The 23728-nt window shown below is 35.4% G+C and overlaps 1 long non-coding RNA gene across 1 annotated transcript in view; it reads right to left on the bottom strand.

The window, feature by feature from the left end:
* Positions 1-9732: 9732 nt before the first annotated feature.
* Positions 9733-23728, bottom strand: part of LOC135279566 (uncharacterized) — a 37876-nt gene continuing 23880 nt past the window's right edge. The window contains exon 4 of the long non-coding RNA XR_010346779.1: positions 9733-9857. This is a non-coding gene — a long non-coding RNA (uncharacterized LOC135279566). The remainder of the gene's footprint in view (positions 9858-23728) is intronic.

Here is a 23728-nt window from a genome sequence, read left to right as displayed (position 1 = left end):
TGGCCAAATAAATATTTGCAACTTGACCATAGTTATCTTCTTGCATTAACTCAATCATAAAACAAAGTGTTTACACAGATGATTGCTGATTATGCTGTACTACATTTTTGTTTACTACAATGCACACTACATTTTGTTTATGAGGGTTAACAGATTACCAAAAAATGCATGCTAGTAGTTAAACATTGTTCCTGTAGAATAAATGGTTGAAGTGAAATCTGATAGTGTATGCATAATCCAACATGCTGATATTGTACACAACTGAGCCATGTGTTTGTACAGGAGAATATATTAAACCCCATCTGTTTTAACAGTCTTTAATGTTATAAATTAGGAAAACATCAAAAATGTCAGGAGACGGCAAACACTTATTTGTTGTCTTTCAGCTCTATATTTATTAGACAAGTTTGTTATCAAACTATTCCTCTAAACATGAAAAGAACAGCAGGCCTTCTGGAAAACCAGATGGCTGCTGTGGTTTTGAAACATGTTCTGGAAGGGTTATGTAGTTTACATTTTTTCTTTTTCATAAAGGATTGTGTGGGATGTGGCATGGTTCTCAGACACAGAACTCCCGCAAAAAACCCAAGGGGTACGTGGGTGGGAGAGTAAGGGACTACTTGAGGATACAAAAAGAAAGCAAAATTATCCATGTCACTGAATCTAGGAGACCTTCTTACAAGAAAAGAGAAACTTTTTGACTACAAAGGAAATAAGTTACCACTATAAAGAAAAAAAAATATTTTCAGACTGCAGTCTTAGGCATTTCACTGCCTTTCTCTGAAACAGAAGGGGGCCCTGGACACTGAAATTAAATGGGCGACCAACAAAAAAAAAAAGGCAAAACATCAAGAAATATATTTGATGGGATGAATTACATGCATGTCAAGAGAAAAAAGAAAAAAGTCATTCTATAAAATTGAGAACATAATAATATTCCAAAAGGAAAAATGTCTAATAACATTTGGTTAGTTGTTAAATAAATGCACAGTAGGAGGAAACCCCAAATATAAAGAGGAATCAAAGCCCCATTTCAGGAAGGATTAGAAAACTCAAGAAAAGGAATCCATGGCTACCTCCAGTATTTTGCATTTGGAATGACATTTTCTGTCACAATCTTTTGTTTTGGACCAGAAAAAAAAAAAAAAAAAAGGTATTTCATTCCAAGGACACAGCTTTGCCAGAGAAAGAAAGAGGCATTTGAGAATTTGGACAGCCTCTGGAATTGGGATGGCAGATCTTCCTAACCCAGCAAGGGGACCAAACAAGCCAGGTGCCAACATTCTTTAATAACCCCGGCAAAGCAGCTTCCCCAGCTCTCCCTCACCTGGGAATTCTGGTTATACACGTCTGTCCCCCTCCTAAAAAAATCCCACACCTGTTGCCAGCCCTTTGCTACACCTCTGTTTACAGAGTCTGCTTCTAAACTGCAGATAACCCACCTGACACTGGCAGGAATTCACACCAAGCCTGACACTGGAGGTTGCTGAGATTCCTAAACCTTTGCCAGCAGGCGTGGTGGAGGAACACAAGACAGAGAACACCACTGAAAGAGCACAGTTCTGGCTGAATGCAGGGAAAACACTGTTCCCATGAGGACACTGCCTACAGGGGCTGGGCAGGCTCCATCCCTGGAAGTTTAAGGCTCACAGGACAAAGCTTGGACTAAACTGGCCTCATCCTGCAGCTGATTCCTTCAAGCAGGAAGTTTGAATAGGGACCCTTGAGGTCACTTCCAAGCTCATTAATCCTATGATTACTCAGAAACTAGGAGAGCTCCCAAGAACACCCTTTTTCTTAATTCAGTCTATTTTTGTGACTGACCATTTCAAGTCAGTGATGGCCTATTGGATAGCTAACAAAGTTCTGGATGAAACAATTTAATTAAAATAAGCTGAAACATTACTTTTTTAAAATCATGGCATAACTGTTTGGCAGGTATTTTGGCAATATGTTTATTCAAAGAGGTTCATGTCAGATATTTTTTTCTTATTTCTTCTCCCTGATTTATAAAGATGGGGTTTTTAAAACATATTTTTTTGCCCTAAGTCATTATTAAGTAATCCTTGAATTACAATGTTGTATTTCAATTTTCATCACTCGTCACATTCAGCCACAAATACTAGTATATTTTCTTCACTCAAAACATATCTTTTATTGATACTGTGTCTGCAATAATGATGCAGGTGAATTTTATCATTCCTTTCACCCTACTAGTAATGAACAAATTCACTGCTTATTACTTTGGACTTGATCTCTAGCAAAACACTACTGGAACAAACAATTTGATTTGTCAACACCTTTACAAGGACTCTTCAATCAATGTCACAAATCCAAATTTAAGCAGCAAAATACATTTGACTGCAAGACCCCAGACTGATTAGAGCTTCGAGTTCAGTGAATTGCACCAGACAGGACAGCAATCAGATTATTAACTCCACTTGAAAATACTCTCTGCTGCCTGGGATTAGCATGCATATTTTGATATAGATCGATAAGCAATCTCCTTTCTATAAGAAATGCCTGCAACATTCATTTGGCTGATCAAAGGTATATATCAGCTTGTTGTGACAGCTAGCTATTGTTTTCCTCTTTCTTTACAGGAGAGTCTCTATTAAAACAAAATCCCTGGCTCCCTTTCACCTAATAGTGGAAGTCAACAGAGAGTCACAAAATTCCATCTCCTCAATACCGAAACACAATTAGTACAGAAAGCACTTTTGCCTTCTTTGTGGTAACTTCACTTTCACTTCTTCATTCTTTCTGTTTTTCCTTCCTCCCCCATTTTAAAACTATGAACATGCTCTTCAAGCCTTCCAAGCATTTTGATGGTATTCTTCTCTACTTCACTCACAGTCTAATTAGAAAAAAATTACACTTTAAAATAAAAAGGATAACATTTTCACAATGACAATATATTTCGTGGCTTTGGATAAAAAATAAAGCAACTTTTTATACTCAGGTTCACACAACAAAATCCATTTCCAGTTAACTCATCAGAGAAAGAAGGCAAGATATTTTCTACATAAGGTAACATGATCTCTTAAATGAGCTCTGGATTTTATTGCATCTGCAGAACTGGAAAACCAAAATTTATCTGCCAAATTTTTTCAAGATAAAAGCACAGGCATTTCATCCCTCCTCTAATTACATATGAAATAACTGCTATCTCATCTGAGCTTTTTATCTTTTTAATAAAAAAGACATTCTTTAAAAAAGACAAACACAGCTTGCAAAGCATACAGTCAAAAGTGAGTTTGCACAAAACAAACAGACACCATGCCTCAAGGAGGCCATCAGAGAGTCAATGTGCATTTTGATCTTTTGAGGGAGACATACTCTGAGATCAACATGAGAAGAGAAACCTAAATTAAAGCTTTTTTTTCCTAGCAGCACTGGTTTTTGAAAGAAAACAATCCAACTCAGGTTCAGTTGTAGGACTGAAGCACAGGAGAGAAGATTCTCCATGCACACACATTCTTCAAGGACAGATATGAAAACAAAGGAGCTTTCACTGCCGGTTTTATAACTTTTTACAGCTGTTTACCGTTTTGATTGGTGACCTTCCTAACCAAATATTTCTAAAATATGACTCAGTAACAGTAATGAATTCCCACCCCTCTGACTTCAGTGAGCCTTTCCCAATGGCAATGGCTTTGCTCCTATGCCTTGTCTTGAAACATCCCCAAGTACCCCTGTGCTCCAGAACTTCTGGAGAGAGTAAACACTGATTTTTAAACTGTGTTTACCTCCATGCTGATGCAGCTCCTTCACACTTGGGAGCAACACATGAGAACTGGACTCACAGTCTGAATCTGCTCTAGTACATATAATTCCCAGGCATTAATCAGCATAAATTTTAGTCACTTACAATGTTCCAAATACTTTTATCACAACACTGGTTTGGGGTTTTTTTCCTACTTTAGGACTTTCCCAGAAGAAGCTGTACATTATTTTCTAACGTCCTATAAATAAAATAGTTCCTTCATCACTGAATCCCTATAGAAAATCCTCAGAAAATCATGTTAACTCTAAATAAGCCTAGGTTTCCCAATACCACAGAGACATGAATTCATACAAAGCAATTTAATCCATGTATGTGTATCTAATACATACTATATTAACTAAGACAAGAGAATTTATCATATTCTAATCCTTGTTAGATTTTTTCCCCCAGCAATTTTCAAACATTTATAATTTCTGGTGTCATAAAACTGCAACAGAAACTGCTATGAATAAAATGTCATCTCTTATTATTATTTCTAATTAATGAATTTATTCAAACTGGGCAATCTGTAGGCTAGCACATACAGGAAGCAAATTCCAAGTAGTTCTTTCAGCTAAAGACACAAACAAAAAAGAATATTTTAGGTGGATATAATTTAATTATTGAATTTTAACATTAAAAATAAAATCGTACTTGCACCTTTAAAAGATAATGCAATAAAAGGCAGCATTTAGGAAAATATAATTAGTTCTTAATTTCAGCTCCATAACTAAAACTGCATGTGGTAGTGGATAGTAGAGCATGGGTTTAGCTTTTGTTGACTGTTTTCTTTGTATTTCAAGTTGTAAAGGCTTCTCTGAATGGTAGGTAGAGGGTAAGGGAAAAGGAAAAGAATCCTACAAATACCCAGTAGTCAGTCCTACTTGCTTCCCAAGGTGATTTTTTTTCTTCCAAATAATCCTTTGGTTATACAAGATCAACATCAATCTCTCTTTTCAGTTTATCAAGGAAAAACTTGTATACTGATATTACCTGGAAAGCCTAGACGTCTCTTTATGACATGAAAGATTAAATTTAAAATGATTATCCAGATTATTGATTCACTAAGAGGATCAATGGATTTAATAATATTCTTAAAGCAGAACATTAAGATATATAAGGATACACACAAGTAATTGCTTGTACTTCCTGAAACTAGTGGGAAGAACAGGTACTGCTTTATCACCCTTTGTAAACCCAGGGTATTTAAATTGATACCCAAGTTGGCCCTTGAGCAGAGACAATCTAAATCTAATTAACTGCAGATAGCAGCTTCATATTTGATTAAGAAATCTTACATGGAAAAGCAAGGATTTCAAGATACAGGTTCTAAAACTTTAAGCTTCTTAACATGTTTATGATTTTTTTAATGTAATATGTCAAACTCAGCAATACATTGACTGATTTTTGTTGTGAAATTCCAGAGAGTTCTGTTGTCCAAAAATAGGAAGTGGGTCACTTTATCAGACATGACTTTCCTTTTGCACTTATTATTAATGATAAAAGATAAATTTAAAAGCATCCCTTAAGTACCAAATTGGGTAAAGTGACTGCCTCTTCAAAGAAATCTCAAAATGTTTATAAAAGGGATTATAAATATATACAATAAAGGTTTAATATTTTCAATTTAATCCAATAATCCTTTTGGGTTTTCTTAATTAATGGCTAATATTAATTAATGGTTGACTCAAAAACTTTATAAGGCACTCATAGAAGGCATCTTATCATATAATTATCTGATAAACTACAAGGATACATTAAAATGAAAAGTAAAAATATTTATTAAAATATTTTAACAAAAATTTACTAATTTTTACTTGACACGAATGTATTTCATAGGAAAATTTGTTCAAATACCTTCACAGAACAATACACTGCTGCAAAAAACTTGATTCCACTTCTCTAATTTGTGTTACACACAGAACACAAATCAGTCTCTTCACTCCTTCAGCACCTCAGCCTAATTGTAAGTACACTTTGAAACCACTCCATCTTGGAAGAATAGCTCATTTTGCTAAAGAAACTCACTGTTGGCTGCCTTCCCAAAGCAAGCAGAGTTTTCTGACAGGGAGCATACATTTGTGTTCACCAACAGGAAGAGATGAAACCAAGATCCCTCCCTTTTCACCAGTCCCTTCCCTCCATTGCAATGGCAAAATTTAGTAGCTTGATTCCTTCTTGCATACCTAGAACCACAGCAGGCTGTGCAGAAGGGCATTTAAAATTGCAACCTAACCCAAGCAGAAAAACACAAATAAAAAATAGTGATTTGCACTTGTAAGTACTTAGACTGTATATTACTCTACTAAATCTGAATTCATTGATATTTTTCATCTTTGACAAAAGAGGAAGCTGTTGCATAGAACATTCATTCTGAAGGAAATTAATCTTCATTAATCACAATGGCAGCATTATTGACATAATGCCCATATTAATTCAATTAGACACCTTATTTCTCTATTCCATACTAGTAATGTAGTTGCTTCAAATTGAGAAATTACTTGTGCTAGGTATTCTTTTGGATGAAATCTGTTGCCTGAGTATACATTGGAAAATTGTTAGGAGGCACAAGATTCTATTTAGGTGCAGAAAGAAAAAGAAAGACATTTGAAAATACCATTAGATGTATCAGAACTGTTGTGGTCTTGTTTTTAAGATAGGTCCTGCCTATAGTCCTGCTTCTAAACATACCAATACATTGTTCTATCTTGGATTGAGTTCTTTTTTGATGATCTAGGCTTCACACTATGAAACCTGAAGAAAAACAGTCACGCATTCAGTGGAGATCTTCAACAGGGTTCATTTTTGATCTCTTACCTGTAACAGCTCTAATCATGTAATTCCATCTTTAAGAAAATCAGTGGCTTGATCTGTGATATTTTATCCAACTTCTCAGCAAAAGAAACTCCTCACAGTGTGAGGGCACTCAGTTGTGTTTGGGATCTGCTGCAGTACTGCCTTTTATTTGCTTCTTTAGGACACTGAACACAACTTCCAGCCCATGCACAGAAATGATGCAGCTCTACTGTAAAGAGCTGTGTACCCATGTACAGCAGCAGCTCTGCACTCTGGCTCTGTCTGGCTAACTCTCAGGGCAAAGGGCAGAATCACAAAGTGCCTGACTTGGGAAGGGACTTCTGGAGCTCATATGGACCAACTCCCCTGGCCCAAGCAGGACCAGGCAGAGCTGGCTCTCCAGGACCATGTCCAGCCTGCTTTTGGATATCTGCAGTGAGGAAGACTCCACAGTCTCCAGAAGCTGGTCTCATTCTCAGAAAGCCACAGAAACAAGAACCTGGAATTACAATTTTGACATAAACCCCACAGCACAAGTGGAAGAGGAATTTAATTGGTTGTATTTGGTATGGCCATTTGCAATATATCAGTTACTACCACACATTCAAGGTCTTGAAGAAGTGCAACCTTGAATATAAAAATTAAAGCTATTTTTCCTGTTTTAGTTTGTCTAGAGCTAGTGTAATCAAACAGATGGAAATAACAAGTGTTGTGTTACTTGTATCACGTAACTCTTTTAATATTTATTCATCTGCAGAAATAGCAAGAGCCTGAAAACTTTATGAACAAGGTTCTGCATCTTCATAAAAAGCCTCTTACACATGTTTTGTAACATGACACCTCTGTCCTTCCCCTCCCAGTTCAGACTGTATTCCACTTCACCTGGTACCCACCTTGAAAAGTAATTTAAGCAGGTTCAACTGGGAGAATTTGTTACACCACTGAAAAGGGAAAACAGTCCTCCATTTACAGGTCTTCATTAAACTTACATTTCATCTTGCAGCTTAAGTGGAGGTTGTTCCTAAAACATTGTCATTTCTCATTTATTTGTAAAGACTGAGTAAAGAGCACATTTACAAATACTTAAACACCAGTGCTTCCAGAAATCATTTCACAAATCTTTAAAATAGGAATGTCATTTTAACTCTTGGCTACTCACCATACAGTCTGTGACTATGTTAAAAATTGGATTTCTTTTAGCAGTACAGAACTGCTACTTTTCAGTATTCCTTCACCTGCCTCATTCGGGCTGCAGAAGCAAGGAACACCAAGTCAAACAAATGTGAGCGTGTGATCTGTTACAGAGTTTCACACTTATGCACCTCTTAAAAATAGAAGAACTATTTTTTCAGGCAGAAGAGAAGCTGCCACTACAGAGAAGTAAGGAAAAAAAAACTCCACAGCCCTATAGCTCCCTCCCCTTCTCACACAGTTAACACAACCAGAATTTTCCAGAGGCTGCTCGGCTCATCTGAAAGTCGCTCCTGTAATAAATGCATGAACACAGACAGACACAACACATCAGTGCTGCACTGACACTGATCTGGGCTCCATCTTTTGACTTATTCAAGACTAAACCAAAAGGAATTAGGTGGAATGAAACACAAGTTCCTAGGTGTTAAACTACTCTCAGTAATCTTTTAAATGCAATTATTGATGCAATTACATTCACTAATAAGACAGACATTCAACAATTTCAGTGATAATTTCTTTGAACTAAAGATTTTGGATATAAGGCACAGGACACTATTGTTTTAAATAAAGGTATATTTAGACTGTCAATCTGAGCAAGCTGGATATACCAAAAGGAAAACAAGATAACAAGATTGAATAATGAAGATAATGTGGCACACAAATAATGGGAGGTGATAAATTTGCATTTAAGAGACCAAAGAACATAGCATCTATTTTTTTTATATCTAGGCCACTCTAAGTGTTCAAGCAAACCCCAGAAGTCTTAAGAGAAAAGGAAAAAAATGCATCAGAAGAGGGAAAGGAGAGACTGGCTTCAGACTGATTGCTGCTGAACTGCAGAATGTGAGAGGAAAAAGAAATTTAATCTGCTCAGGATACTTACTCCTTATCATAGTGTGTCTTCAAAAAAAGATTTAATTACTTAAGCTTGGATATATTTGTCAGTATATGGCAAGTTACTATATTGGGATTAATGCTCTGAAGCATCTTCCTTTGTCACCTGAGATTTTCCCTAAGTGTATCTCATGTATACCTAAACACCATGTTTAGCAATGAGTCTTATGTAAGAGTCCTCCTGCTTCTGTTTCCACAGAGCTTATGCTAAAAACAAGTGACTGGTTTAAGTGACATTGGGAGGCCCTTTGAGTGTAATTCGCCTTATTATCTTATCAGTGGTGAAGTCACGGAAGTGTGAATCTTATCTGAGGATTACATCTGGCAAGGATCATGATTAGAAAGATAGTATCTCATAATCTATCTCAAATTGTTTACTGTATTCATGCTATTTATACCCAGCTTATAATTAAAAACCACACCCTTGGCATGCAGGTATGCAGTTTTGACTGCATGCTTATATAAACAGTGTTATGGAACTCAGATCACGTTCCCTCAAGAATATAACAAAGAACAAAGAGTAAATGAGTGAGCTCAGGAGGTAAAACAAAAAAAGCCTCAAAACTGGTCTGAGCATAAAAAAGAAAAAAAAAAAATCAAAATAATCTGGAATGGAATGAAGCCCAGTATCAGTACACAGGGACAGAAAGAAGCAGGAATGAATTCCTTCTGTTACCAAAGAATTTCATCAAGGAAGTAAAGTTAAGGGTTAGTCATATGCAGTACTCCTGTTGTTTTGAAAAACTCCATTCAGGGTAGCATTGAAGAGTAGTCTCAGAAATGAAAAGATAAATGTCTGTATTTCTCTAGCACTTGAAAACCTGCATTATCTAGGAACTATTTAAACTGTATCAAGCACCTGTTTTGTTCAGTCTGTTTGGAATCTACTGTTTAACAGAGATCACTGCAGGTGGTACCCCACATCCCTGCACAGCCCCAGCAATTTATTTAGGGACTCTGCCTGGACCCAGAGTACCTACAATGTAAATCACATGCACAGATACTATCTGGGGAATTACATGAATATATAAATTACATCTTTTACTTATACTGTATTCTGAATTGCAGACCAACATAAGTTACCTGCAAAATGCACTGAGGTAAACTCCATTTCTTAAACACTTACAAAATTACAAGTAGAGCTGCAATCTCAGGGCTCTGCGGACTGCCTTGGTGGCACACAATACCCACCGGTTTTCTGGCAATCCTGCAATGAAAACAGACATTATTAACAAAGAGAAAAAAACATTGAGCTGATAGCCAAGCAAGAGCTGAAGTCCTTATGAAATACTCTACATATTTGCTGTATTTAACCATATAATCAACCCTTGTACTGATCAGAACTGACCTTTATATGCTCCTGTCTTTAATCCAGACAAGGAACAACCTCTACCCCAGCTACTGACTCCTTTTCAGGACAATTAGTTTCCTCTTCATTTCAATGGCATATTAGTATTGACTCATCACAGGACCATCTACATACAGAGACAGTAGAGCACATGCTTCACACCCTTCTCAAAACTGCTGCTGTCATTCTTTGTACACAGACAAAGGTAAAAACCACCAATCAACCAACCAACCAACCAACCAACCAACCAACCAACCAACCAACCAACCAACCAACCAACACACTGATAGTGCAGACATGACTGTGCTGCAGACCGAGGAAGTGACAAAGCACAGTTCTAAGGGAATTTACATCTGATATCTTCAGTCATCTTCCCATTCTATGCTGAACTCCCAGGTGAAAAGCTCATTCTTTAGCTTTGGAAGGGCAAGCACATTTGGATTTTTTCTTGTTTACAGCAAGAGCAAATGGCACATTAATTCTGAATTGTCCTTTGGCCATCCAACTGCCACTTCATCTAGTTATGTGGTAATTAAACTTTTCCTGGTATGCAAAACTCATTTATGCTTTCTTTACCACAGAAATAAAGTATTAATAAACTAAAACCAAAGTGTCATCCAACACCATCCAGCTTGTAAAATAACTCCCTGTAAAGAAGAAATCTAACACAGTAAACTATCCAGTGGCTTTCCAGCTTTAAAGGGCTAATAGACAACCAGCTGCTTGCCATGCCATTAAAGCACTCTGATAAACTCCTTATGGCAGGTGAGAGTTAGAATATGATTTAATAACTACCAAATCAATCATTTATGAGCAAATCTTATTTTAACTGGAATATTTTACTTCATAATGCAAATCTTCCAACTGCACTGAAGACTAGAGCTACAAATTATAACTACACATTTTAGAGCAAATTAAGAAATACATTGTACTCTTTAAACAATGATGGTCATTTTTATTGAAGAAGCTGAGCACTATTTCCTGAGTGGCAACAAGTTTCTACATCATACAGTTGACAGCTCATCTTCAGCTGGCATAGTACAACCCACAATTTACAGAGAGCAGTCTTCCAATACAGGAGAACACAAACTGTACCAGGTGGGCTGAGGAAGTATTTTAAAAGCAAAATAAACTGCCCTACACACGGTCTCAATACTTTGTCTCCAGCAAGCTTTAATCAGGATTACATTTTTGCATTCAATATATACTTATGTCTTATCTCCTGTAAGGTTGTTAGCTTACCAGACCCTGAAGCTGTTTTACTACTAAAATATCTCACCAATGAGCAACCACAGCTTCCTATAATCAGTTCTCTTTAACCTAAGCATATTAAAGAATCAATATTAAGAGGGGTAAAGAAGTGTCATCCTGCAACATTGTCTCTGGTTGGAAGTGTCAGGTGAACTCAGTGTTCAACTCATGCTAGTTTATAATAAGAAAACCATAATTTACTAGCAGAAAGCAATGAGAAAGAGCTATTAAAGACTAAGACAACATCTATCTATAAATTAAGGTCTTAGAAATGGGAGTGCTAAATTACAATACTACTCCAGTAAATCTGCATAATTTTAAATATAAACCTGATTCACAGGAACCCCCTATGTAATTGATTCTTTCATACATTCTGTACAAACCATACATCATAAGAAAACAGTACGAAAGTGTTTGCATAACAGCATGAAAATGGAATGTTATGTTGTCATGACTCACCTGCTAAGGGTAAAGCCTCCCACTACTTGCAACTAGAGCCAGATTCATCATCTATTTTGCAGACAGATTAAATTTGTGAGTGAACAAGCAAAACATGAATGCATGAAAGGTTATGCAGTGCTTCTTTGTAATTCTCTGTTAGACAAAAATCTTGCTGAACATTGGAAATGGGGCACAGAGTTTCTTAGTGTGTCTTTAGAATCTGAAGCTCTATTTCCCTTGATATAATTTCTGTAGGAAATTTCATGTCAAAAAGTTAACCAGTGTATGAAGAGTGCTTCTTATTCTTGCAGTGTGAAACTTGTGAAACTCAAGCACAGGAGAAAAGAAAAAAAAAAAAAGAGAAACAGAGGTGTCATGGAGAGCAATGACAACGGTGTCCTGAAGGACAGGTACTAAAGAAACACTAGACTTTCTTCTGAGACATAGACCAGAGAGATCACTGTGACAGAATCTACTAAAGCTACAGTTAGTTATTAAACTACAGTTTTGAGGTCAGGCCTCAGAGCTGAGGAATATTTACCCATCTACTGTTCAAACAGAGGGAATTCTCATGCTAAGAAACCCTTTTCTACTTTATGTACCTGCTTGTCTTTCAGTGAAACAAAAGTAACTCAAAAGCCCTGATCCTAAATAAGCTAAAGGATGCAGGTTTTATTTGTGTTTCCATTCAAACGTATCACCTACTACATAGAAACTGACCCCCTCCCTCCCAAAAAAAATTATCCATCCTGTCTGCAACAGTAACCAGCAAAAAACAGGATTGCCCCTTGGAAAGCATAACATGATACATTGATACATTTTCCAATCTCCAATAACCTTCAAAATCAGCTTTATTGCATCAGCACTCCTTGATGAGGGAGTGGTTTTTTCTCTGAAGATTTATCTATCTGCCTTTTGCATTTTTTAAGCCCCCACACCAATACCACAGTAACAAAGTCCTCAGTTATATTTCACATTCTCTAAAAGTTGGAGACTCACACTTATTTTTAATAGTGCAGAGAAATAACAAAGCTTCATTTGGCTAAGGCATCAAGTAGTTGATAATTCATAAGACCCAGTTAATTTCTGCACCATGCCCTTCAGATCACTTCAGTTGGGGTGTTAAGCTCTAGCTTGCTGTTTGACAATCAAATTTACCATAAATCTACAGCACCTAGAGCTGTAATGAATCCCATTTTAAAGTAATGTTAATAAAACAGAATGAAAAGGAAAATATTTTAGACAGTTTAGAACATTAACAAAGCCTTACTGTTGCCTGCTAATTCCAGAAGCAAACCAGATATCTTCTCCTGGTTAGAGTATGGAGCATGACAACACCGTGTGTTTTGACATGAATGACACTAAAGGTTAAAGCTCTCAGTGAGGATGGTCTGTATATCCTAAATAAATGGAATACGGCTTTGAAATGCTGTAAGGTTTTCTAGTGCAACAGAGATGTAATAGACTTCTGCAAGGATAGAGTAAAGCTAAAAGTATGATTTTTCCATCACTAACAAACATAAATTTCTTTGCTAGTTCAAGTGTATATTTTATAATCCAAAAGCAGTTGTAATAGTTTCCTAAAACTATTATACAGTCCAATTAATTTTACTTAAAAATATATGAACTAGTCATGATAACTAATATTATTTAAGCACCTGAGTTTAAAGTTGACATTTAGACAGCTCTATTTCACATGTATAATTCATATATGTAGGCTCAGAAAAAGTGTTGCTATTCAGCAACAGCATGACTTCATTTAGCCTCAAAGAAGTGCTCCATTTAAACCCAATGTTTATATGTGACAGCATTGAAAAGCATATCTTTGAAGAAAAACAGGAACTGAATTTGCACACATGGCACTACCCAATCCTGGTTTTGCAGTGCTACTGACCTAATACACCACCTGAATTAATGAGGACTGTGCCTGTGTAAATCCAGCCTGTGTTGTCCTCTCCAGTAAAATTCAGCAATTTCAGTTTCAAGAACAAAACAAACAAGTAAGCATTCCTAACAGGCAGACCTTGAACACACTCCTGGAAATGTGAACTTACTGTGATCCTTGAATAGGAATTAAGTTGCTAAGAGATATCTGTTACACATTGCTTTCACCCTTTAGTTTATTTGAATAAAACCACATTTTACGTCCAATGTTTCTAGTCAGTTTTATTTCTTGCCAGTAGACCTCTTAACTGAAATTATGCTCTCTATTACAATCTTTAAAATCAACAGCATTCAGGCTAATATAGCTGTATAAAGCTCCCTTACTAAATGTGATGAAAAATTGATATGGATGAAGAGGGGAAGAGACAAAAGAAACATTCCGGGAAATATCTTAAAAGGGTGGATTTTACTATAAGCCATCTAAAAGCATGAAGTTTAGAATAACTCTAGTTCATTTCAAGATTAAATCAGAGGAAGATTTTCTCTCAATCTACATTTCAAGACAACCTCAGAAAATACCTATAAAGCATTTGCCACCTTTCAATTCTTTGTAGGCAACTGTAATCAAGGTCATTTAATATGTTCTCTGTTACACAAAAATAAGTGTGTAACAGATTGATACAATTCAACTCAGTTGCTTTGCATAGAATTCTGGAAAATATTTTAAGGTATTCAGAAACATAACCCTTACAGCTCTCCATCATCATACACTTTCACTTGCAGTGTTCCTTCTCCTATGTTGCCTTACAGGGTTGCAGCATCCAGCAGCCATGCTCAGTGCACACATCTCAAATTCTCTATGTAGGCAAACAACAAAGGAGATTTTTAGGAATGGGACTAGCTTTTTTTTTTTTCATATTTTTCTTATACAAAATACTGACTGGGATGGGACCAACCTGATCATCTTCTATTTCTCAGTATTTTTTTCATTATTTACAGTTATAAACTTTGGCTTCTTTTTAAGAAATTCCACAGTGCAGAATTTTATTTTGAATGACTGCAAGAATCCACAGAACATATACAGAAATATCAATTTATCTCTAAGGGAATTACTGATACATTAAAAAGCTTTGTGAAAAATAAGCCATATGATTTTTAACAGCAAAAAGATCTTAAACACTCTCTGCAGGACTGCACAGATTTGGGGCAGGATGGGGGGAGAGTTAATGCTCAAATGCTGTAGTGCACTCTACACACAAACAGTAATAAAAATCTATCACTTAATCATTTACATGTTGTGTAAAACAGCAGTCTCCTTTTAGTTAAAAGCTGCTTTATGTCGTTTTCATCGATACAAATGTTGCCCAAGTGATTGTGTGGGAGAATACAAGAACAGACTGTAATAAAATTAAAAATAACTTTCCAAGGAAATAGTATTTGGAAGGATTAATTACAGAAGTTCAAACAGGAGGCCATATGCTTTCCCCTCTCTTTACTATTGAGCATACAGTATGCCTGTAATAAAACAGGAAAAGAAAAAAGCAAACTGTTTCAAGTACCAGGTAATGATTCAAGATATCTTTACAATTTTGTGTGCCTGAATATAGTTTATCTATTAATTTGACTTCTATGCTAAAATTTTTATCATCTGCATTCATGTGTGGAATAAAATAGTTAGCCCTTTGCCACTACTCCCATATAACAGGTATTTCTTGAGTGCTAAATACATGAGAGAAGTTGGTACTGTAGGTATATTTCCTCCTTACATCAAATTCTCTACTCCAAATGTAAGATTTGCTTGCAAGAACACAGAGGCTGTCAAAGATCACAGCTGCAACCAGTGCAAGCAAAATAACTTTGCTAAAGTTTACAAGAATTGGGTGCTTTTATATGCTTTTCATTGAAGTATATAGCAGAGAAAGTCACTATGACTTGACAAAACTACACTGAAAGTTCATACTAAGATGTTAAAATAAAAAAGTATATGTTTAAGTGGTTTTCTGATTTGGGATCCAAAGGCTTAGCTCCAGAAAATGGGTTACTTTTTCATTTGCATGTGAAAACCTTCCCTTAATTTAATCAGTTTAATATTTTCAAAACTATAACACTGATTTTGTAAACAACTTGATGGAAGTTAAATAAAACTTTCTAGTAGAAAAAGCAGAGCAGAGGTACAAAAATAATCAGAGAGACTTTTATCCCACCTAAGTCAGACACAATGTGACTGAGAAGCCAAAATTATACAGACAACCAGTATTATGGGTGCTGCCTTTTTATTCAACACAATAAAGTGCTTTTTTTAAAATGCTAACTCACCTGTATGTTTCCAATTAATTCCTTAAAAAGCAGATGAACACATGATAATTCTGTTAAAGAGTATGATGAAAAACCCACAGGTATAAGTGAACTTTATTAGAGATCACAGTGGTGTATGGCCCCAGAATACAATATTGGAAGAACAGCTAGGTTTTAATTCTCATTCCATGACCTCCATGAGGAAGAAAAAAAAAATCAAGCAAAAAAACCCAAAGCAAAAACCCCACCAACACCAAAACCCAAAATCTCCTGTTTTCAATTCCATAAATTAGTAAAGTTGCATTAAACCATAAGAATCCAGTTGGGGAAAGTGTCTGAAATGCCCTGTGCTCTGCAAGAAATCATAGTTTCCTTGGAAAATAATTTATTAAGAAATGTTAAACTGTTATGTACAAAAAATACACCAAAAACAATGACAAACAAAAAACAAAAGACTGAATAATAACACATCATTCAAGTATACAGTGTCATGGAAACAACTTATAGAATTATTAACAGATATTACATTACAGGAAAAACTGGAATTACTTTTGTTATACTGTCCATTTCAGTCTGTTTGAAACTCTATTTTATGTAATAACATAATGATGCACTGGGAGTTTTTTACAAATGTAAATCCATCACATCTCAAGTGAAAAATCCACTAAGAGTAAAGCTGGTTTCTATACTGTTTAAACGTAATGCACTACTCTGTCTAAATCATAAGGGAATAAGGCACTTAAAATAGGGTGTCACATTTCGAGGTAATAAATAGCAGATTGATTCAACCTCCCAGTTGATCCTGCAGTTTACTTACATACAAGATGGAAAATAAAGTACTAAAGCCACCGTGATTTACTTCTCAGAAATGAGACACTCTATATTAGTGTAAATGAATGCAAAAGTCCTGTATTGACAATTTATTACGTTCTCAGGCCAAGCCCTGATTAGATCAGATTGTATCTTTCTGAGCACACCAAGTGCACCTCGCTGCAGATTCCAGTCAATACTACCAGCCATATATAAATTAGTCAACCCAAACTAAACCAAAACGACCCCACCCCAAAACTCTAAGCCAAGTTTTTCCAGTCCATTCTTTTTCAAAGCATGTTTGTCTCTCCATTTGTCAATATTTAGGGAAAGGGGCTCTGTCCCAAGAGAAAACCCATTACTTAGTGAGCTTGCATATACAATAAATAGTATTTTATTGGTTTTTAGTAGCTATCTAAAGTTGCTATCCAGTAGCTATCTATCATTTTGTGGTTTTTCTTATCTCACAAAAATACACTTTCCTGTGACTTTGCCAAAAAATATTCATAGCAATACTTTCAACAACAAAGTGTATTTATCCCCAAAAGATATCCCAGGATTAACAGAATACACTGACCAATTCCACTTTAGTTTCTAGTTTGTGTAAACTAATGCTATTCAAACATTTCAAAGAATACTGCTCTGCTTATTCCAGCAGGCTTATTGATATTACTCATTGTTTCCACAATAGCTCAAACCATGCAATGGATGTCCATTTTTAACAGAAAGCACAGGAGACTCTAAACCAGCAACATTCCCTATAGTCCTGTATGAAAAGCAGAAAACTCAAGGACAGAGGACAGCAGGTGTCTGTGCACTTAGGTTACACAAGATCAGCATCAAGGGCTTCAAGGCCACAGAAATTCATGGCCTTTGGTTCAGACTCTGTCCAGGAAGACCAAAACTGCAATTCAATTTAAAGGCATTTTCACTAATAAACTCAGAGCATTTGAGAATTCTCGCAGCTAGGGCAAATCTCTTATTCATGGAACCTGAAAAGGTTTCTCATTTTACACCACAAGAACAACTTCCTTCAGCCTATCTTCCTTTTAGGATATTTTGGAGAAAAATGTGATTATTTCACTTTTTACCACCCAGTGGCTAAAAAATATGCAGATTTTGTACTAGTAATATGTTTGTTTGTGTAAATATATAGGTATATATGACTTTTAATAGTAGGAAAAATCAGGTTTTTTTAGGTGACCTACATGATATTTTCTCAGTCCCCAGGTGTGCAAACAACTGCTTAAACAGCATCTCCCTTACACAGACTTTTCATATTCAGAATTACACAAGATCCATCTTCCCAGGGTGTTTGTTAAATACAGTGCTTCTGCAAACAAAAAACCCCTGAGTTTTGATGAAAAATGGTCATGTACATTTTCAAGAAAATGCAGTGCTGCTGTAGAGAACTAGAATCAGCAATATTTCAATACTGTTCTAGTTAAAAAGTGGATTTCTATAACTGTCTACTACATTTTGTAAAATTTCTGATGTCTGCCAATGTACAACCACACATGAAAGGCCCTGTCTTCAAAACCCAAAACTGGCAGAATTTTTTTTTATAAAATCAAGGACCTTGAACAAGAAGAAGGGAGTAATTCAGTACTTTAATCTACTAAATATTTTAAGGGTTTGTCATCTGCACTTTAATGTCTATCTTTCTACCAGGTGCACAATAGCTTTAACACTGTAAAAGAAGGAACTATACATATCTCTTTTGCCATAAAACACTAATCAGTGTAAACTTCAAAGGTTTTACTTGAGAGTGTAAACTTCTAAGAAAGATTAGATAACTACTGAGCAGGTGCAATCCAGGAACAAAAATAGATGGAAACATAATAAAGGAAGCCAGACAAAGCTGTTGCTAAATAAAAATTCCCTTCTTATTAAAGAAGAATTACCATAGCAAAAAAGAAATTTAACTGTAATTACCATCTATTTTAAGGCTAGCCAAGCATTTTGTAGATATTTCCTGAAAATATGAGTTCAACATCTGCACAGATGCTCATATTCTCTTCTCTTGCAGTCATAGTCTATAAAAAATTAAAACAGTGATATGCACATTAAAGGACAAAACATACAGTCTTAAATTGCAGAATATTTAACAATATTTTTTAAAAAATACTGCTTTGTATAAAGCAGTCAATCCTTGAACTCCAGTGCTGCAATATTCACTGAAGCCAAAAGTTTCATAACCTCCTCCCACACATTCAAGCAATAGTCACATACTGAAGCACACACAGGCACCCTGGTGAATTACAGAACTAACTTAATGGGATTAAGTTCACACTTAAGTATTTCAAATAAGTACTGCTCACTTCTTACTTTCCACTGTGAGCCAGAACTGACCACAAAAAGACAAACCTAAGACATATATACATTATTTTTGCCTTATTACTATGCATTTTATTGCCACATATCCAAAGTTCTAGGAATTTTGAGGAATAGAAAAGTTTTGTATTTCATTTTATAGTTTTCAAACAAAATGTTTTATTGTTCTCATGTGTGGAGAAGATGGTCAAATAGTAATAAAGTGAGAGCTTAGTGGGAAGAAATAAAAGCATGAGCCTGCTGCAAGAACTCTCACCAAGATCTAGTGAGCTAACCAGCATTAGAAGAGGCTGTTTTGTTTTTTTTTTACAGAAAGCTATCTGTAATAATGACTTTTGCTTTTTCAAGTGGGCATGCTAATTTTTCTGTTTTCCTGAGATAATACATCCCTTTCCGTTACATGTAAGCCCATTTTTGCATGTTTGTTTTGAGCTTTCTTCTTGGAATTCCTTTCCTTTCTCCTCCACAAGCTTAGAAAGTTTGGCTCCATCAATCAGTCAGACCAATTATATTTTTTTGTCACCATATTCGATATTACAAAAACATTAGGTATTTAGAAGGGAATATCTCTCTCTCTTTCAGAGTAAATGGCCTGTTTTCCTGAGAAATGGAGTTGTTCTACCCTCATTACTCCCATTAACCTGTGAATTTAAATCAGCTAACAAAAAAATAAAAGTTGCAAGAAGCAGCTTGATCAGAAGAATGTTTTCATTATTTCTCTAAAACAAAAGTACAGAGACTTTAGATAAAAACTGAGGAAGCCAATATCTATGTATTCCTTTAAACTGTACTGTTAATTCTGTACGAAATTGTTTTTTTGCAGAGGGCAAAGCAGAAGCATATTCTACATTGAAATTCCCGCAGAACACTCAATACAATGTCCTAGCTCTCAGAAATTATATTTCCTGCATAGGAGACAGATTTTAGCTAATTTTGATCTGTGCAAAGAAAACAACCAGCATCCATAATACCATCACATTCAAACAGAGATTTCTTTAGGTACTGTTTGAAATGTCCCCATGTCAGGAACTGCTCAGTGCAGCACCCTCAAACTGCTTTTACAGTAGAAGGCTCTGAATAGAGCTGCTATTAAACCAGCCAGTGATGGGGATCCTACAACAAAAAAATCACATGTAAAATCCTGGGCATGCTCCCATTCACTGGAGAATTTATAGTGGTTAGTAGGCAGTAACCTTCCTCAAGTAGCTCTTCTCCTGGTGCATATAAACTAATTTAATACATTCACATCAACATCCTACATACCACATCCTTATCACACTGCTGCCACTTCATCTTTTCTATTGGAATACTGTCACATTTCACTCCCAGAGAGTTCTGAGCATTAAAACAGAGAGAACCTGAACCATTATAAAACAAAAGTGCCTGATCTGTCAGTTAAAAATGCTGAAGTACATGTGCAACAACTTAGTGGGACTAATAGATATTTTCTGTATTTTGCTCAGATAAAGCTATTATCCCCATCTTTGCTTATGAAGTATACAAACAACATAGCATCTGCAAACAGAGAATCTGAAGCTGTCTACTCATAGTATACCTGTGTAACATTTTAGATAAAACAAATACATATCTAACTGGAAAACTATCCAGTCAAACCTTTTCAAAAGATGTCATCTCAGTTTAGCACAAAAATCTTAGAATGTTCTTTTCATTTTTATTCTCAAGATGACATGAAGTATAGCATACCAAAGAAAATGACATCTTTATGTATCTGTTCAACATACTTGCTATGCAACAAACACCTGAAAACTGAAAATCAAGGAAACTTTTATTCCCTTTAAAATATCAAAGCAGGGTGTTTTTTCTATTTATCTCAGTTTAAAATGATATATTTTAAAAAATATAATATTTTATAAAATATTAATATATTACATTAATATATATAAAATATTATATAAATATATATATTTAAAAATATTTAAAAAATATTAAAAAAATAGATTATTTTTTTAGCTACCATTGTAACATTTATACATGAACCTGGTTCATCTGTGAGTTATCAGTAAAGCATGCAACTATACACTCAAGGTATATATATAACCTGGTGCAGCAATGTCGTATGCACAAGGGGAAATAAAGGAAACAAGACTCTCCACTATGGGGTTTTCCAGTGAGAGCCTCTCTTGGGCCACTGTGAGTGGCTCCAGCAGGGCGTTCTCTAGGAAGGGAAGGCAGGGGAGTTGCCCAGACTCTCACCTGGTAAGTTGTAAGAATGCCAAAAAAGGGCATTATTCCAAAATCTGAGCAAGCACCTGCCATTTCAGGCTGGTAGCAATCACTAATGGGCACAAAGGCATGGGATGTACCAGAGAAACTCCCAAAGAGGTCAGGGCAAGAGGATTGTTCCAGTAGAAGAAATCCCTCTAGCTCAATGGGATCAAGCATAGGCACATATGTACTGTTTAGATCTCTATCATTAATTTTCCTGATTGTGGACAAAGAAACCTGAAGGATTACAATCAAGTCACTTTAACTCAGAAATGTTTTTAATTCTAAATTATATCACAGTATACTTGTTTCAGCTTTATATTTCTGGTAGCTATAAATCAAAAAGGGAATTTTATTGCAGACAGTACTTGATACTCTTCTTCCCTGGGGCCACCAGACAGATGAAACAATAGTTCTCACTTTCAAAATGCCAACAAATCCAACCACAGATACTGTGTAAAGCAACAGGCACAATGCAAATTGAGCAAGTAAGGACACAATACAAAAGACAACTTTGCATTAAGGTGGCAACCTATCTAAATTACAAATGTAGGAAACCCTAATTTCTGCATTAAAATAATAAGTGATATAATAATCACTTTGTCTCCTTCTTTCTAAAGGAATAAGCCATTACCATGCTGTCTATAAAACTGTCACTTGGTGATGTTGCGTAGCTGCTGCTACTGAATAACAAAACTCACCCAACTTTCATTTATTTTGAGTTGCGAAAAAAGGAAACTAATGAACTCTGAATAATTAAGACATTTATAATACAAAACTAAGGTGTCTATACATGGCCTAAGATTCTTACCTGATATGGCTAAAATGACATACAAATAACCTATGATTTTTAAGCATGGGGTCCTTAATTAATTTTCATAGGTAGATATAATTTTTGTTTTTATTTCAAATATTTAATATACTATGAATTACTTTTATTAGTCACCTTCTCTAATTTAGCAGTGTAAAACAAAATGAAAAAACTGAAATACCTAAACAAAAAAACTTTAATGTACTACGTAGAAAATAAACCCAATGATTGCTTTTTCTGTGGAATAGGTATACAAAAGAAAATCAAATAGAATTCATCGAGACAGAAAGTGATGCATGAGGCTATTAACTTCTGAGACATGTCAATAAAAACAGTAAAGCAAGATACTTTGAGTCCAGCTCTCCTCTATTTCAGCAACTAGTTTAACTAGGTTAGAAAAACTGCTTATTTGCTAGGCAGAAGCTTGGGAATATAAGAATATCTGTTTATTAGCCAGATATTTTTATTAAAGCAGATGTGTAGAGATAGAAATCAGAAAATAATCTCAAATAGAAAGTATGACTTAAAACCATTTTTATATGAAATCTTCTAGTTTCAAGCAAGTAGCTGCAAGTAACAAGTATGGTTTTATTAAGCAATATATAAACAGTTCTAACAAAGGACACTGGAACAATGAATCACAAATCCACTTGTAAATTGTGGGCTACTCCCACATACCTACCAATTCTAAATGTTTGTGCAGCAGATAATCAGAGACTAGTTTGGATCAAGAGTTCTCCTGCAGTAGAAGGGCCTACAGGTATAAGAGAAATATGTTGTTTAAACAAAACTATAACCAAAACAGAGCATCTCACACACTAAGGATCCACAAGTAGTTGTTACAGACTGTTGTTAACAGAGCTACTCTTTCCTGAGTAAGTTTGCAATATTCTGTAGGCTTTCATCCTTGTTTCGCCTTATTAATTAACACAGTAGAAACTGAAATTTCCCCTAATAACAGTTATTAGCTGATACCCAAAATCTTGCCCTTCCTATGCGCTGACCAGGTCACACAAAAAAGGGAAAGGTGAGTAGCCATATTAAAATGCTTTCTCTTTCCCCAAATCCCTCAGGGAAGGTCCTTACCACTGTGCCAATAAATTTCTTATGGCTGCCTCCATCATAAATACTCTGATTAAAATGTAAATTCAACCAACCTATCAGCTTCCCATTAAGAGGACTCTTTAAAAACACCATTAATCAGCTGAGAGATATGTAGTGAAATACCACTTATCAATTCTAACTGCTTATGACAGTTAACAAAGCTTTATATTTGCCCCAAACATGTGCTGATCTATCAATTATGCCAGGGTTCACTCTCACGCTAATTGTACATTTTCTTCTCTAATGCATTTTTGCTGTTATCTCATAGGCTAATGAAAGCTGGGAAATCAATACATATAAATTATACATGCAAAGAAGGACTGCTGTGAACATAAAGTTTCTAATTAATTGCACTTGATTAATTTATATCCTTTAATTATCTTGCTAAGCCACAAACAACATAAATATTCTTGCAATCTGGTTATTGCTATGTCAGTCATAAAAAAAGCAGACACAGTAAATCTATGAAATCTAGCAAACTCCATTGCCAAAAAACATGGTATGGCATAACACATAAATATAACTGGACTTACTCAAGACACCTATGAATAATTTTACTGTGACAAATTACCAC

The sequence above is a fragment of the Passer domesticus genome, chromosome 12 (genome assembly GCF_036417665.1).
Source record: "Passer domesticus isolate bPasDom1 chromosome 12, bPasDom1.hap1, whole genome shotgun sequence".
Taxonomy (NCBI): Eukaryota; Metazoa; Chordata; class Aves; order Passeriformes; family Passeridae; genus Passer; species Passer domesticus.
This window is presented reverse-complemented; position numbering and strand designations above follow the sequence as displayed.